An 18,271-nucleotide genomic window follows, 5' to 3' on the forward strand; every position below is an offset into this window, starting at 1 on the left:
GGACGCAGGGGCTGGGTTTGAATTCCAGCACTCAGCAGCTGTGGGATTTCAGGCACATTACCTAACCTCACTGTGCCTCGGTTTCCTCTTTTGCGAAACTGGGATGGGATGGATAGCAGGGGGGGAAATGAGCTAATACACTCAAAGGGTCTATCACTGTGCAGACGTAGAGTAAGAGGTCAAGAAGCAGCGCCTAATGTTATTTCCTGAGCGGCGAGTGGATGAGTGGAAAACGCTCACAGGCAGATGTCTGGAAGCCTGCGCCGCGCCTGCCCGCGGCGCTCACCTGCGGCTGGAGTGCACCCCCGCCCCTCACCGGGGTAACGTGCAGCGTGATGTGCGGGCTGGGGTCGCTGCGCAGGCTGAGCCGCCGGGAGGAGTCGGGGCCCAAACTTTAGCTGAGCGGAGCACCCAACCCCTTTGTCTCCCCCGCCCCCTCTTCCCCACTTCCTGCCCAGCTTTAAACTCGGGATTGGCGGCGCGGCGGCGACTTTGTAAACACGCCGCGCCTGCGGCGGTGGAAACTGGTTCTGTTTGGGCGCCTGGGGGAGGGGTGCACGCCCCTCGCCGTGGCTGGAGGTGGCGACCCCCTCCCCATCTCCCCAAAGACAGAAGCGAGAGGCGGCGGTAGAGAGTGTGTGCAGCCACAGTCGGTGCTCCGGGGGGCTCACCTGCCGAGGAGGTAAGCTCGAGGGCTGGAGAAGCCAAGATAGATGGGAGGCAGCGTCTGCCCTCTTCGCTGGGGCCTCCAAGCTGAGGCTGGACACCTGGGCGGTGGGTCTGAGGTGGGGGGGTTAAGGAGGTCATGGTGTCCTCATCACCTCCCGGTTGTCTCTCAAAGCTCGGGTCAGTTTCTTTCTGAGTTGCACGTGGCTGAAGGGCGGAGAAGCCCCCCCAAAGCCCTGAGCTTTCTCTGTGTCTGCACAGCCACCCTCCAAGCTGATCTGGAAGCCCAGTGACCTCACTGGGCTGTCTGTTGTCGTTCTTCATACCTCAGAGACGGGGTGGGAGGCGGAAGGAGGGCAGAAGCCGTGTGGGCAGGGAGCCTTGGGGTCATCCTGCCAGCCAGGGCCGAGGGAGGAGGCCAGAGGACTGGACTGGAAAGAGGGACCTCTCAGTGGCGGTCCCTCTGGTGTCTGATGGGTACACAAGTGACGGCCTTACCCTCTTCTGTGTCTTCTAATGTGTCAACAAGAGGAATAACTGAAGAAATTGGTTGCTGTTACTGAGGGAGCCTTAATGTATTCATTTGCAAACATTGATTGAGCACCTACTGTGTGTGGGATTGGATGGGATGCAGAGCGTGCGGTGATGTTATTCATCCACAGTGATCTCGCCTGAGTCATAGAACAACAGAGACAAAGTGTCAAGTTGGGGTGGCTGGGAAGGCTTCAGAGAGAAGAGGACATTTGAGTTGGGTTCTGAATGATGAATAGTCACCAGGCAGAGAAGTGGGGGGAAGTCTTTGTGGGAACTTATTCTGCAGAGCTGGACTGAACCCTGACTGTGGTGTTGGGCATTGGGAAACAATAGGGACCCAGAAACAGTTCTTGCTCTCTTTAACCCACTGTCTAGACCTGAAGAAGAGATAGGAATGAACAGGATGAATTCGGTGAAAGACATGTTTCTGGGCTGGTCCCTAAGACCCCAGAAATTCCCAGCTAGGTGCAGCTGGGAGAGTCTACCCCAGGGTGATGTAACAGTCATACAATCCTGGGGCACCCACCACCCATCCCTGGTTGCTAGGACTGTTTCTTCTAACAAATCCTTGCTCTATGACCCCCACCTCAATTCTCTTTGGAACTAGACATGAGTGAAAAGAACTGGATCTACCATTGCTTTCCTGAAGATTCTTCTGCTCTTTCAATTCCCAGGCTCATTTGAGAGATGGCTGACACGGTGAATTCTTTCACCCCCTGTTTGCTGTGGCTGCACTATCTGCACAGGCTAAATATTGGGGATATAATGGTAAACAAGTCAGAGCTTCTACTCCCCTGGAATTTAGGAGCAAAAGTATATCTGAGAATTCCAGCAGGATCCGTCCTTGAGACCATGACCTCCATGATCCCAAGTGCCTTTTCTTTCCCATTTCCTTCCTTCAAGGGTTCAGAATGCTAGCTAAGGCTTATATAACACTGTCAGGTACTCTTCTAAATGTTTTAGGTGTGATGTCTCATTTAATCCTCCTAACAGTTCTATGAGGTAAGCACTAGGCTTATCTCCATCTTATAGATGAGGAAACTCAGGCATGGAGGAGATAATTTTCCTAAAGAGGACAGGGTTGGGATTTAAACCCGGGTCACTTGACTTGGGAGACCCTGTTCTTTTTTTTTTTTTGGAGACCCTGTTCTTAACCATTTGGCTAGCCTGCCTCCTTGACTGACCACATGGAATGTGCCCTTGAGCCCGGGGCTTAGGAATTTCCAAAAGGGAGTCTATGGTCCCGCTCTCGGGTGATACAGAGGAGAGCAATCTGTTAGCTGAGTGTGGGCGCTGGTGCTGTTTACAGGGAGCCCCAGCAGGCCTGGAGTAGGGTTGTGGGGACTACACAGAGCTGGTATCCTTTCCTAATGGCCGTGTGTGTGTGTGTGTGTGTGTGTGTGTGTGTGTGTGTGTGTTTTCTCCTGAGTAAGCCTCAGTCACCAAGAGGAACAAACCAAGGTTTGATGCAAGAAAGATGCATGGAGGTGATGTGCCAGAATCTGGGGAGATGGGAAACCAAGATACCTCTTTTGCTGGGAATCTTTAAGAGCAGAGACCCTCAGATTCTAGATTCCAAGGGGAACAATCCAGCTTTGTAGCTGAGTAAGGAAGATGGTCAGGGAGTAGAAGCAATCTTAAGATGCGCACCTTACTTCCTCATAGCTGTTACATCCCAAAGCTGCGTCCACGCATCTGACCCCATCCCTCTAGGCAGACTGGGACTTGCCCATGATGCCAGCTGGGCCACAGGGCAGAGGTTCCATAGATTCCAGCCATTTTTCCACTACTTTTCTGAAACTCTAGATTTCTCACATGAGCCCTCTAAACAGATCTGGGGAGGCCCAGAGGCTGTCCCTCTCGGCCTGCAGTCAAACTACCTCTGGCCTCTGTCTTTGAGGGAGGGGTGTGGGTTGGGGGGATGGGTGTTGATGCTGGGAGTTGAGGGTAGAGGGTGGCCACACCGAGATCACTGGTAAGCAGGAGGTGAAGGTCAGAACTATGTGGACCTCTAGGCCACTCCTCTACACAGACACCCTCCTTCCTCCTCATCGTAGGGTGGGGTGCGATGGAAGCCTCCGCATGCCCCAGCCCCCTGCCCCAGGCGCTGTTCTCTAGGTTGAGAACAGGTTGTACTCTTGAGAAACCACAAGAGGAAGTTTAGGGAGGGCTGGGGGTGGGGAAAGTTCTGGGGCCCCTGCCAAGTTTCCCTTTCTCTGCTGAGCCGGAGGTGTGTTTATTTTGGTGTGTTTCTCTTGCCCTCAAAGACATTTAAATTTTAAACCCTCTGAGTGTCAAAGAACTGTCAAGGCCTGCCGCATTACGGTGTGTGTGTGTGTTTATGCGTGTGTGTGTTTATGCCTGTGTGTGTGTGTTTATGTGTGGGTCGGTGGGGGTGTGGAGGTGGTCAGACACCCCTGGAAATGGGATTGCAACAAGGTACTCATTTGTTGGATTTCACCTGGGATTTGTGCTGGATGGGAAAGGCTAACTAACTGCACAAAGTCTTCTTTTCTCCTTTCTGCCCTTTCACCTTATTCCCCAAAGCGCTCCCTACAGCCCCAAACACGAGAAAAATGTGGTTATAATGGCCACTTAGGAGCTGAATGATGTTGCCAGGAGCTGTCCTAAGTGTTCTACCTGCCTTATCTCATTTGATATTCACCGTAACTCCAGGTAGTAAATGCCTCTATTCCCAATTTACAGATGAGGAAACTGAAGCTCAGAAAGGCTTAGAAGCTTGCCTGAGTTCACACGGCTGGTAAGCGGCAGAGCCCAGATTTGAACACTGGTCTATCTGACTTCAGAGCCTGTGCTCTTGACGTCTATTTAATCCTCAAATTAGAGCATCAACTTCCCCAGCATATCAGACCCTGCACAATAGGAGGTTGAGATCCAAAGATGTTTTAAAATGGTGCTGCTAGTGTGGGGAGGGGGTGGTTTGGGTATAGAATGGGAAGAGAGATTCTCTGGAAGTTAATATATTAAAAAAAGATACCCGAGGGAAAGGAAGATGTAGTGGGTGAAAGGTTAAGGCCAAACTCTGGAATTTTGAAGCAGATGGGGAGAAGATTTGGGAGGGATATTGTAGCTGTGTTCAAACATTTGAAAGGTTGCCTGTGGTAGCCCCCAAGTAGGGGACTGGTGGAGACAGATTTCCAAAAAACATAAGCGTTTTCTAACAGATAATTGCCTAATCCCCTTCTGCAGAAGTGAGTTCGTCATCTAGGGGAGTCTAGAGCACATGCCTGGGAGGGGCTTTTGTGAGCAAGGCCTCAGAGCCCCTTCCACCTCTAAGCCTCCCACGTGATTATTGACCTGCTTCCCTCCCCATCTGTCCACCAGGTGGAGCTGTTGCCCAGTGTGTGGCTCCAGGGCTGCTGGATGGGGTCAAGAGCGCCACCTGGTCCTTCAGCCACCAGCTGGTTTCCTGGGGCCTAATCCCCCACCCCTTCCTCAGCAATCTACACGCCAGGGGCCAGAGAGCCACTTTTGACCCAGCACAGCCCCTGTAAAATGCGCTCTCAGGTTTCCTCTGGGCTCAGGCCAGAACAAGCAGGCCTCCGCCCCTGGGGCAGTCTCCCTTCCCCAGGTCAGGGATTCCCCTCCCTCCCTTCCTTCTCTTGCCCCTCCTTGACCTTCCTTTGCCCTGGAGGTAGAAGGATCTGTGTCAGGAGCAGAGGGCAAGACCAGCACCCCTCCTGGGCATGGCCTTTCCTAGCATTCGAGGGCATGACACCCATGTCATGTCATCTCTTTTAAGATACTCGAAAGCCGCACCTCTCGGAAACTATTTGCCCTCAGCGGCCTGACCAGTTCTCCCACCCTGCTTAGAACAACCCCAGGACAGCCACTCCTAAGGAGAGACAGCAGGGGCCCAGACGTTATCCCTAAGAAGGAGGGGCAGCAGAGGGCTTGCCTGGTGCCTCATTTGTTGACCCAGATCTGCTTGCTGTTCTCTGCCCCCCCCAACCCTCGCCGCCCCTTAGAAAGGCCCAGGGCCACTGGGGCCCCAGGGGCACAGCAGGCAGGGCCCTGCATGTGCCAGGACAGAGGGTGCAGTTCCAAGTCTTGTGGCCAGAGGGCGCCATAGAGGCCAGGCCCAGAGAGCAAGGCCGTAACCAGCATGTTTCAAGCACTTAGGAACTCACTACCCACCACCGTGTCAGGCAGTAGGCCCGTTTTATAGAAGAGCAAACCAAGGCACCGAGGGTTAAGCAGCTGGCTTCCATGTACACAGCAAGACAGTGGCGGAGCTGGAAGTCTGACGTGGCCGTTTGGCTGTAAAGTTTGTGCGCATGACCACTAATCCGTGCTTTCTCTCATGGAGTGGCTCAGAGGGGCCTGTGCTCAGTGCAGAAACCACCCAGGTTTGAGTCCTAGCTTGGCTTCTTCCTGGCTGTGTGAAACTCAGTTTCCTTACCTGTCAAGTGGGTGTAACTGTAGTCCCTACCTCACTGGCTCATTGTGAGGATTAATTGTACTGATATTTGTCGAGTGCTTACAGTATGCCAGGTGTGATCTTTTTTCACTGTAGAATTTTTTTTTTTTTCTTGTTTTTTGGCTGCACTGTGTGGCTTGTGGGATCTTAGTTCCCTGACCAGGGATTGAACCCGTGCCCTCGGCAATGAAAGTGTGGAGTCCCAACCATTGGACTGCCAGGGAAATTCCCTTGCCAAGTGTGAAATTTTTGTGTCCTCACAGCAGCTCTGTGAGAGAGGTACTATCATTATGTCTTCACAGACAAGGAAGCTGAGGCACAGAGTGGATACACAGAGCAAGGAGCCGAGGCTTCAGGGCCCACGCTCTGCACCAGGCTTAGGAGGTAATACACTCAAAGCCCCGCCAAGTGCCAAACAGGTCATAAACCCTTATATGTGATACCTCTGTCACCATCATATCATCATCACAGTCATCTCCCAGACTGAGCTCCTGGGGCTGGGCATGGAGGGCTGTCCAGAAACAAGGGGGCAACCCTGGTTTCTTTCCTCACCATCCCACCAACGACTTCATTTCATCCTCTTTTCTAGAATAAAAATCGGCCCACCAGTTCTGGCCTGTGGTCAGACAATTGGACAGAATAGTTGAAATTGGGACAGAAACTCCCAGTTCTGGCCCCAGTGCTGTCTGCTCCAGCTCGCCCTGCCTTCTGTTCTCTGTTCTCTTCCCTCCAGGCTGCGTCTCCTGGCCCCTCCTCTGGGGGCCCCGAGCTCTGGGAAAGGAAGCCGGAGCAGGGCCTCTGACAGATGCAGACCTTGGGCTCCAACTTGGGCTCCAGCTGGAGGTGTTAGAGGCTGTGGGAGGAGGAGAGGACTGGCCAGGGGATGGGAGGATGGGGCACAGAGGGCCCCAAGGCTGCCTTCCCCTGTCTGTTCTTCACAGACTCTTCTTCCTGAGCTCTGGTTTATTAAGCTCACTCTGCTGGGTGCTGAGGAATCAGCTTGGAATAAGACGCCAGAGAGCATTTACTCTTCTCTGGCAAGTGGATATCACAAGCTGTCTTTGGATTATGGAGGGGAAGAGTGCTGTTTCCTCCCAACACCAGGCCCCCGAGAGTCAGGGCTGCTTTTTCCTTTCCTTCCAGCCCTATTCCCTTTTCTCTAAGCAGGATCTACTACAGAACCACAAACTTGGAGACTGTTCAGAGGTGGAATCTATTTTCATCCCAGTGAGTGAGGATCTTGGGGTTATAAACTCTCAGATGTACTGGATGACTGAGCGTAGGCCAGGGTGTAGAACATTCTAGTAGTTTTCCCAGGCCCTCTCTCTTTTTCTTTCCAGTCAGCTGGTACCTGCTGGTCTTAGGGGCAACCACCACCTTTTCTTAGAATTCAGCCTTGAGGACCAGGCGGAGTTTTTCCTCTTGGGTCTCTTGGTCTCCAAGTCTTTTTCTGCCCGGGGCCCAGCCTCTTGGGTTCTAACTCAAAACTCTTTCCAACCATTGGACATGAGCTTGGTGCTTCCTGGGTGGTCCTCAGAAGTGTTGCATCTCCCCTGCTTCTCCTCTGTCGCAGCTTCTAGGAGTCATTTCTGGTATTCCTTGTAGGAATCTATTGTGTGGATTTTCTCTGAACCCTCATTTCTTCACAGGCAGGTGGCAGTGAAGACTTTGGGGGTAATAAGCGCATATGTTTGCACAATACTTCCATGTGCCAGTGACTGTGGAAAGTGCCTACGTATAATATGTACCATGTGTAAATAAGTTTATAATAAATATGCATATTTATTAACTCATTTCTCATTTACTCCTCACAAGAATCCTCTGAGGTTTCCTCACTTTGCAGATGGAGACACTGAGGCAAAGAGGTTAAGTAACTTGACCAAGGTCATACAGCCAGTCAGTGTTGAGAGCCCGGTGCTGAAAGAACCCTGACCGGAGTCAGGCTTTTCATGCACACTGTAAGTGTGCGTGTGTGTGTGTGCATGTGTGTGTGTGCACGTGCACCTAGGAGTGCCCATCCACCAGGGGCAGTGTGAGGGGACCCCAGGTTCCCTGTTGAGATGTCCTGAACACAGCATCAGGACCGGGGAGAGCAGGCTGGTAGGCCCCTGAACTGCCTGTGTGTGACAGTGTATTTGTGTATGATCTGCACATCTGTGTGGAGGCGTGATGGTGTGGATACGCATCCCCCAGGCAAGCCCAGGGCCTCCTCTATCCCTCAGTGCTCCTGGCTGGAGCTGCAGGCTTGTCTCCTAAGCCAATCAAGATGGCAGGGAAGGAGCAAGGAGGGCCCTGCCCTGCCCCAGCAGGCAGGTCAGGTGTTGCACACTACCCAGGAAGCAGGAGTGGGTGGTGGCGATGTGAGCTTTGCTAGGTGGGGCTGGGGCCCTGACCTTTCTGGGGCACCCTGGATGAATCAGCCCGACCACAGCTGCCTTAACTGTGACATGGTGCAAACAAGCTTTTCCTCCAGCTTCCTCCCCTCCCCCCTCCATGCTCATTTTCCTTTCCTTTCTCTCCTTGGCAGGGGTGTGCCACCAGGACAGTGGCTGCGGGCACACGTCTTGAGTTGGTGGTTAAGCTGGGTCCTGGTGCTGGACCTGCAACCTTTACCTTCTAGATACTCCATCCCAAAACGGGCAGCAGCTCCAGCCCGGGGTGGAGGCCACGTACCCTGCCCAGAGGACAGGGCTGTGTAGATGTAGGACTCGTGAGTTCACCCACCTGGCATATCCCTCCAACAACATCTATAAGCCTCAGAGGTTTTGTCCATTCCTCATTTACAGTAGAGCCACATTTTATGCTGTGTTGGGTTCACAGTCAGTGTAAAAACAAAACACATGTCAACATTACTATTTAAGTCTCCTTAAACCTCTCCTAAAACACAGTATGCATGGCTTGGGCATTCTCTCCCATCTCTAAGAATCTCCAGCACAGCCAGTTTTCATTGGGACAGATGGCAGAGTCTTTGGTGGAAGATTATGCTGAGCTTGGGGAAGGGCCCACGTTGTATGAACAATACGTGAGTTTCTGAGGCTGGTTGGTATCTCCTCCAGTAGATAATACTAGATTTGTGGTAGTTAAATGTGCACATTTAGGAATTCAGTATGCATTCACTTATGGGCTCTTATGGGCTCCCTGGGTTGCAAGAAAGGTTTGAGTGACAGTACTGTGGGAATCTGGAGGAAGGAGCAGTTGCTTGTGGATGGAACCAGGAATTTCTCCTCAGAGGTGCCATTTTTACTTATTTATGGCTGAATTGGGTCTTCGTTGCTGCACGCGGGCTTTCTCTAGTTGTGGCGAGCGGGGGCTACTCTTCGTTGCAGTGCGGTGGCTTCTCTTGTTATGGAGCACCGGCTCTAGGGTGCGTGGGCTTCAGGAGTTGCGGTGCGTGGGCTCAGTAGTTGTGGCTTGCGGACTCTAGAGCGCAGGCTCAGTAGTTGTGGCACACGGGCTCAGTTGCTCTGCGGCATGTGGGATCTTCCCAGACCAGGGATCGAACCTGTGTCCCCTGCATTGGCAGGCGGATTCTTAACTACTGCGCCACCAGGGAAGTCCCGGAGGTGCCATTTGAGAAAATGAAAAAGGAGTGGATTTGATGGGAGAATATTCAGGAGCAATTTTAAATGGTGGTTGCTTTTGTATCTTTTTACTTTTCTGAATATCTGAGGTTTTTTTTTTTTTTTAACTGAAAGCCATATTATAGAAATAATCATTTTTCTATTCTTAATTCTATGGCAATTATTTGGCTTATTTATTCTGGTTTTTTTTAACCATGCTGCATGGCTTGTGGGATCTTAGCTCCCCAACCAGGGATTGAACCCGTGCCCCCTGCAGTGGAAGCGTGGAGTCTTAACCACTGGAACGCCAGGGAAGTCCCTAGGTTTATTTATTCTTTATATTATTATTGATTCTAAAATAACTAGCGGCTGTTTCTATAATCACTATTATTTCTATAAGAATAATTATTCTTCATATGACCACTTCTTGTTTCTTTAATGGTTTAAAATCTCCAGCAACACACTGGGGCAGGGAAGTAAAACATGAGAAAGGGGAGAGGGCAGGGGCATTTCAGAGACCCTGTGTCTGCTTTAACTGACATGTTAGATCTCAGGCAGTAGTTCTCAAACTTTCTGGCCTCAGGAACACTTTACACCCTTAAAAATTATTGAAGATCCCAGAGAGCTTTTGCTTTTCAAAGTTGTAGCTATTGACATTTGATTTCTAATAAAAATATGTTAAATGAGAAATTTTAAAAATATTTACTAATTCCTTTAAAGTAACAATAAAAAAATCATTGCATGTTAACACAGCAGCATATTTTTTATAAGATAATAACTATATTTTCCAAAACAACAAAAGAAATTTGAAGTGTGGCCTTGTTTTACATTTTTCGCAAATCTCTTTAATGCCTGGCTTAATAGAAGACAGCTGGATTCTCGTATCTGCTTCTACTTCAGTCTGTTGCAATATGTTGTTTTGGTCAATTTGTATGAAGAAAATCGGGCCTCACACAGATACGTGATTGGGAAGAGAGGACCTTGTGGACCTGTTCCAGGGGCTTAGTGGGACATGGAGCTGGAAAGAAATTTTGGGGCGATGGTGGAGAAGCGAAATCAACAGTGTTGGGTTGGGGAGTTTGGATTTATTTAGGAGGTAATGGGAGCCATTGAAGACTTTTGAGCAAAGAAGCGACATGATCAGAACTGATTTCTAGGGCAGTAGGCAAGAGAGAGTCTACATAAAATAAAAAAGATTGAAACTAGGGTGACGCAGTAGAAATGGAAACAAGGGGGCGATTTGGCAAAATATTTTGAAGGTAGAAGCAACAGAACTTAGTAATTATTTGGTAGGAAGGTATGAAGAGTCATCCGCCCTGTGAAATGGCTCTGCCCTTCCCCTGTTAGGTACCATGTGTACTTCTAAGATGAAGTATGTTGCCGTGTATTGTAGTTTGCTGCTAGCTCGCCTTCTCTCCTACTGGGCTACAGTAGGTGGTGAGTAAATGAATGGAGGAGAATTCAGGGACTACCCCAGGATAATTCAGCCTGCGGGGCTGGCAGAATATTGGTGCTATTAAGAGAAATTTAAAGACCAAGAGGAAAAGATGTCCATTATCATTAAGTATCATCAAGTAAAGAGTGGGAGGAGATGTCAAGCTATTAATAGAGAGAAAATAGTGGGTGGACCTTGAAATATACTGTTCTCTTGGCAAAGAAGTCCATTTTCCTAGGTACTAAAGATTTGGGGAGAAATATAAAAAACATCTAGGACAGATTGGTCTTGATTGTTCTTTATTTTCAAGTAACTCAAGTTCAATTAGAGCAATGTTTTTCAAAATTAGAAATGTCTTCATTTTAACCTATTTCATGCGAATGCACACAAACACACATACGTAAAACAAGTTTCATTCACTAAGCAATACTTCCCCTGACTCCAGATGATGTACTTTTGATATTTTCTTTTTTATTCTGTTGTTTCATTTTTTTAAAATGCTGGTCAAGATTAGCTTTATGACTTCATGACCCAGTAAAGCATCCTGACTTGCAATTTGAAAAACGCTAAGTTGGCCAAGTATCAGTATTTTCAAGGTTCTGTTAGCAACAGAAACAGATTGTCCAATGTAAGGCAAAGGGAATTTATTAGAATAAGGTTGGGAACCCATAGACTCACCAGAAAGGCTGGAAAACTGGGAATGAGCAGAAAATGACAAAGTGCCTGAGGGCTGGGCAGAAGGACAGACAGCATGGTGGGAGTGGACAGGCCGGCCCCTCCAGTTTCTGAGCTGCAGGTCAGGTCGGCTGGCTCCTGGATTTGCACTGGGGGAGAGGTAACCTCCTGAAAGGAAGTGACAGTGCTGTTGGAAAGGGGACCGTGTATTTAGCAGCCAAAAAAGAATAGTCTACAAAAGGGAACACGACTTAGGCACATAAAAAGATACCTAACAGTGAGTGGTGTCCCTACACGATGGTAGATCTAAATGGCTGTGTTCTTGCCTGTTGGTGACCTTGCCATGTGGTAAATTCTCCCTTCAGAAAGCAGTTTGGCTAAAGGTATCAAATCAAATGCCTCCAGAATATTCTGACCCTCTGCTTTGGTAATCCTACTTTCCAGGCTCTATCCTAATTTAAGTAATTCTAAATATAGGAAAAAATTTTGTCCATGATGATTTTCATCAGGGTGTTATTATGTACAGTGACAAAAAATTGGAACAGCTGAAATGCCTCCCAACAGAGCATGGTTAAGCAAGGTATACTATATCCAGTAAATGTAATATTAGGTAGCCATTAAAAACGTAAAATTGCAAAAATATGTGGTATCACAGAAATTACCTATATGTTAATGTTAAGGAAAAAAATCAGGATGCAAAAGTGTACATACAATACATTTACAACTGTATGTTTTACACACATACACATATATACACACATAGAGAAAAGACTGGAAGAAAATATACCAAAATGTGAACAGCAGTTGTTTTTTGGGGGCAGTAGAACTATGGGTGATTTCTTTTCTACTTTTTCCCCTTTTCTAAATGTTCCAGTTCTGCAAATAACAAGAGAAATGCAAAAAAAGTCATGAGTTGTGTTTCCATAAGTATATAGAAAATCAGTCTTATTATTTTCACAGCATCTCATTGGAGACATTAGGTGCCATGTAAAAAGTTGGCACATGGAATGTAGTGTGATGGCCCGGAGGACAGCCTGGTGTGGCCTGGGAGGTGACAGCTGCCTCTGCTTCAAGTTCCCACCTGAGCGGCACTATCTGCCGACCCTTCAAGTTCTATGGCACCAATAAAGCTGAAATACCAGGCAACTCTGGGGTGACAGCTTGGGTTGTCATGGCACTTGGGGGTGGGTCTTAATGGGAGATGACTGACTTTCCAGATCCACTTACCCATGGACGGGCACAGGATGGATCTGAAGTAGGCAGCAGGTCTTTCTTTGGGGCAGGGGGGCTGCTCGCTCCTTGTCCCTTTTATTAGCAGCTTGGAGCAGCGGGGAGCTAAGGTAGCGAGCAGGGTGCAGGCTGTATCCCACAGTATCTGCCTTCTGCAGCTCAGCAACAGAGAAGGAGGTGGAGTCTGGACTGAGCCCCAAGATAAGGAATATGCTGCAGCTGACGGGGAAGATCAAAATACACAGCTGTGCCCCCAGGAGAATGAACTCCACATTCCGTTCTCTGACCCCACCCCCAATCCTCACTTCTCCCGAGTGCCTTCGCCCACCCCACCCCGCACATGCACACTCAGCATCCCCATCGGCTAGAAGGGCCTCCCCCCAGCCTTGGCTTAGGTCCCTTAGACCTTCCCACGCTCACTCCCCTCCCTTAACCAGAGGCTCCAGGGCCGCTCTCCAGCTGTCTGGAAGGGGGTGAGTGCTCCGGACAGGTGGCCGGAGGCGGATGGAGAGAGGCCTCATCCAGGGCCGGGCTCCACCTGCCAGACTGGGCCACCCTCAGACTCACACGTGGGCTACTCCAGGAAGGCCCAGGAACAGAAGAGGGTGGTGGTGGTAGTGCTGGCGAGCCTGGGGAAGCTGAGGCAGGACCTGGGGCAGCGTGGGGTGGATGGGAGGAGGGCGTGCAGTGGTCCTGATGGCCGGGTCTGCAAACATCTGGTTCTCACTGTGGGTGAGCCCGACCCTCCAGGAGCTCACAGTCCAGTAGGGGAGACAGACAGCAAGTACAAGATGTGCCACCTGAGGGGGTCGTTCCTCACCATAGTGCCCAGGGGGACCCCCAACTCCACAGAACCCCCTGCAAGTCTCCCTGTCTCCTGAGGTTTCAAGTTACTACCCCAGACCACTTTCTAGATGTGCTAACCTGGGATTTAAAATCAAGGAGCTAGAAGGAGCAGATATTTCTGTCTCCTGGGGCTGGGCTAACCCCTCGGGCCACCAGGAGTCATCAACACCCTTCTTCTGTGTCACCCCCATTCCAGTTCCAACCTGCACAGTGAGACTCAGCTGGACCTGGGCGCTGAGGGGCTTCAGGGTAGCGCTGGTTCCCACCACCTAGTACTTCCATGTCCCAAAGATGTAGGGACTCTGGACATAACTCCTATCCTCCTGAGCTTGTACGTGGCCTCTGTCCTCACCTACAAAGGATAAAACCAAGGGGGCCAGATGGGTGGGTGTTGGCCCTGACGTTCATCGGGCACCTTTGCACTTGGTGGGAGGATGATTGAAAGAGGAAGGTAGTGGGGGGCTCCCCAGGCTGCCCATTGGCCTGGCTGCCTGAGGGGAGGGCACCCCTACCCACCACAATGCCCAGGGAGGGCGTGCATAGGGGTTGCACCACCCTCTCAGTCCCTAACTGCAGGCAACCTGGCAGAGTCCCACATCACTCCACTTAAATGACTCCCTTGAGGTCACCAAAGCCCTCTAATGTCCCACATCTCCAGCAGATTGCTGGGCAACCCCCGCCTTGCATAGTCACCCCCAGCCAGCAGACTCAGTGTATGCATGCTAATACTAGCCAGGACCCACTACATAATTTGTAGAGCCCCTTGTTCAAAAATTATTCAGAATTTCAAGATGGTGGCAACAGAGCATTAAACCAAAGGTGGAACCTTTCTGAGCGCAGGGCTCTGTGTGCCTGCATGGGTTACATGCCCATGAAGCCAGCCCTGAGGGTCGCTACCATTAATCAAACACTTGCTATGGTGCCAGACCCTGTGCTGGGTGCTCACCACGCATGATCTCATTCCTTCCTCTCAGCAGCCCTATTATCCCTTTTGTGCAGACGAGGAAATTGAAGGATTAGACAAGCCACATAACTTGCTGAGGTCATCAGCTCTTAAGGGCTAGAGTGGGGGACAGAACCCAGCCTGTCTGTCTACGGAGCCTGGGCTCTTAACCACCCTGGGCCGCTCCAGCCCACAGGGCTTGGGTGGTTGCTGGGCAAGGCAGCTGCTTCCCGTCCCCTTCTTCTGTCCTATCAGGGACAGGAAGGAAGATGAGGCAAGAAACAGCAGCTGACAGTGCGGCAACAATGGCAGTGGCAGTGAGGGTGGCCAACCCAGACAGAAGTGCTGGGTAGAGACCGTGTGAGATGGGCCCAGGGGTTGTGTGAGCTAGAGGCAGCTGATAGACACCACAGCTGTGCCCTCCACCCTCTCGTCCAACGTGGGCATCACTGAGCCCTTTCCCCTCCTCTCCGCTGATAGCACCTCCAGCTCTGCCTCTCTCTTCCTCTTTACAGCCGTGGTCTCTTCTCCCCAACTCTCTCTTTCACTCCCTTTCCAGCCACCCTCCACTGGGGAGGTCACTCAGGGCTCTCCTCCAGCTGTGTCCTCAATATTTAGCTCCATAGCAGTAACAACCGTGGTTTAGTGAGCACCCACTATGTGCCAGCCACGCCGCCAGGCACTTTATAGATACATAGACTTGAATTCTCTCCACAAACCTGGAAACAATGATTATTATCTGCATTTTATAAAGGAAGAAACCGAGGCTCAGAGGGGCTAAGAGATTTGTCCAAGGTTACATAGGTTTGCTGCCCTTCCTCACTGCCTTCCCCATAGGATGGAGTTGGCCTGATAAGGTACAGTGGTCCCTGAGCATAGAAGAGTCTTTTCTCACCAAGGAGAGAGTTTGAGAAATGGTCAGTCTGAGGGAGGAATGGATTATGTATTGTGAGGGAGGGAGACATTCATCTCCTTTGTGTTAGCTGGGGTGGCATTCCAGGAGGTGTCCTGTCTGCCTGGAAGGTCCTCTCTGACACTTGGGAAAGCAGACCTGATGGAGTGAGGTGATGCGGAGCTGAAGGGCTGAGGATGCTGATGAGGAGGAAGGTCCCTCTTACACATTTTACCCATTGGCACCTGGCACCAACGAATGGACTGTTACAGGCATTGGGAGAGGTTAGACCGCTGTAATAGAGACCCCCCAAACCAGGCGCCTAAACAAAATGGAAATTTCTCACTACAAGCCTGGGTAGGCGATCGGACCCCTTGCGTGTTGGGGACCCACACTCCTCCCAGGCTGTTGCTTGTCCAGGCCCTTCGATGTTGAAGACAGCGCACCACCACATCCCCTGGGTCCATGACCCAGCCAGTGGGAAGGGAGAGAAGGGAAGGAGGGGGCACGACCCTTCCTTTTGAGGACATGACACCCAAATTGGCAGATCCCTTATCCCTTTAGCCAAAAGTTGGTCACCCACCACATTTAGCTGCAAGGGAGTTTGGGGATCATACATAGTGGAGCTTCTAGTATGAAAGGTATAAGAAGGGGAAATGGATGCTGCGGGACAATTAGGAACCTTTGCGCCAGGATCTAGATAGGCAGGGACCAAGAGAGCCTGTGTCACATGTGTGAGGATGGCTTTTCTACATGGAACCTGTGCGAGAAAGGTTCTCAGATGGACTTCTCTCTGGGGGAGGCCTAGGGCAGAGGGGCCAGCACCCCCACCTTATCTCTAGTCAAAGGTAGAGGGTTTGACTCTCCCTCGCCCTGACCAGAAGCCCCCTGGAGGTCCTCAGAGACCTTGTCCCAGGAGCACTGTAGGGTGGGGTGAGGCTCATTGAAGGACACCACTCTTGCCCCTTTGGGTGGCCCTGCTGTTCTCAGATGGGGTAGAGAAGCATCATGTCCCCTCACCTCAGTGATCAGATGTGATCATCTTAAGCATCAGGAGATGGAGAGTTACAGGGCTCTCAGGGCCATGTTTCAGTCTCAGAGACAGAAAGTACGCAGAGTTGAGGCAGGAGGTTGAGCTTTGTCCAAAACAAGGGAAATGGTTCTCCTCTCTGGAGATGTGAATCTCTAGATGCTGACGGACAGTCTTCTGGGCCCATTGTTTGCTTGCTCATTCATTCATTCATTCGTTCGTTCATCATTCAGTGTCTCTGTAGTGAGCACCTGCCTCGAATGCCCCAGGCGCTGTGTTCAGTGCAGGTGAAAGAGAAAAGAACAAGACAGGCAAAGCCTCTGACCTCATGGAGCTTACAAGCCCTCAGTGTTCCCTGTCCCCTTTCTGCCTCCCCATAGAGCACAGGCCAGGCCATTGCAGCTCTGAGAGCCACCCCTGTGGCTCAGAGCTCGAAAGGCCCAAAGGGAGCCCCTGAAAGCACATGGCAGGCCTCACCTGGGTGCCGTCCTGGGGCGGCTGGGCAGGGGGTGGGTGGGGGCAGAGCAGGCATTGGAGTGGCGGTTCCACTTCCCTCTCACATACTAGGCGTGGAATTGCTTTTTCTCAGTTGGTGAGGTTAGGGACTTCTCTTCTTGTGCCTGGGGGACATGTCTCCTCTCAGCCCCTCCTCCAGTGCTCCAGTGTGGGTGGGATCCTTCCTCCCATTACCTATGATCCCAGGAAAGAGGGCGGCATGGGAAGTGGAAATCTATGTGGGGACACTTCCTCTGTAGGGCCTTTGGTCTCTGAGCTCCTTTCTGGGCCCCCTTGGCCCTGTAGTCCTCCCGGCTAGTCCAGGAAGAGAGGCCGCAGGCCCTCGCCTCTGCAGAGGGCTGGCTGACCCCCCTGCTTCCTCTCCTAGTGCATCCCAGACCTGCCGTCCGCCTGCTCACGTTGGCCTCTCTCATTTTATTCCCTAAGGCATGGCCTTGCTCAGGCTCTGCCTGGACCCTGAGTGGACTCCCAGTGTCACTTCATGCGCTCTTACTACTTGGCAAAAGTTTGAGGCCCCAACACTGGTATATAAACCTAGGGATTTAGGCCAAATAGATAAATAAAACCTTCAGAGTCACGTGCCCCCATCTGTGCAGTTAAGATGGTCAGTAGGAGGGCAGGGGTCCTGTCTACATTCCATATTTTTGGCTTTTAATGTAGGATTTGCACTTAGGAGGTGTTCAGTAGGTGGTGGGTGGTGAATGGATGAGTAGATGCAGACTGGCATTCACAGGAAGCCAGAGATATGGCTGCCCGATTATTGTAATATTGAAATACAGTCGATTTCCATTATTCATAGAGTTATGTTCTATAAAGTCGCCGTGAACACTGAATTAGTGAATCCTGAGCCATTGCTCCTAGGGGAACACAGGGTTGGGTTCCTTCCAGCCTGTGGTCCCAACATTTTCATCAGCCAACCAATGTACTTGTTTTACGTGTGTTTCTGTTTAAAGACACCTTATTTAATATCTGTTGTTGATTTGAACTCACAGCCCGGGGCACGGTAACTCACGCCTGAAGGAAGCTGAGCTAATGCCCATCACAGCCTTCTTGCACTCAGGATCATTGGCATATCAGCACTATGCTTGGGGGCCATTTTAAACAGTGAAATCAACAAAAAAGCCAAAAATGCTGAAAAGGTGGCACTGAATAGACTGAAAAAGACACTTGTTTACTGCACAAGAGCTGAAACAAGAGGGCAGAGCGTCGCCTTGTTCGACCTCAGCTGAGAACATGCACGTCAGGTGACTTGAATTTTTCACAGCTCTGTGCATGTCCTCGAATGACCGCAAAAGCGGCAGGAGCGTTGATTTGGGAGTTCCAGAAAAATGTTAGTGAGTAGGCAAATTCGCAAATAGAGAATCAATGAATAATGAGGATGACTGTACCTCCACACAGGTTGGTATATACCTGATGCCCCCGGCCCCGGCCCTCCCCCGCAGCATTCAGCATCTAAGGCTGGGTTGCTGGGCCCAGCATGGCCCTCCAGCGTCCGTGCTGTAC

The 18,271-nt window shown here is 50.7% G+C and overlaps 1 protein-coding gene across 2 annotated transcripts in view; it reads left to right on the plus strand.

The window, feature by feature from the left end:
• The first annotated feature begins 438 nt into the window (after positions 1-438).
• CCND3 (cyclin D3) overlaps positions 439-18,271 on the plus strand; it is an 81,715-nt gene continuing 63,882 nt past the window's right edge. The window contains exon 1 of one of the 2 annotated variants that reach the window (XM_036867692.1): positions 439-682. The gene's annotated coding sequence lies outside the window, so the exon portion shown is untranslated. The remainder of the gene's footprint in view (positions 683-18,271) is intronic. The other variant, XM_036867689.1, reaches the window with a different exon arrangement.

This window comes from Balaenoptera musculus, chromosome 11, assembly GCF_009873245.2.
Source record: "Balaenoptera musculus isolate JJ_BM4_2016_0621 chromosome 11, mBalMus1.pri.v3, whole genome shotgun sequence".
In the NCBI taxonomy this organism is placed as follows: domain Eukaryota; kingdom Metazoa; phylum Chordata; class Mammalia; order Artiodactyla; family Balaenopteridae; genus Balaenoptera; species Balaenoptera musculus.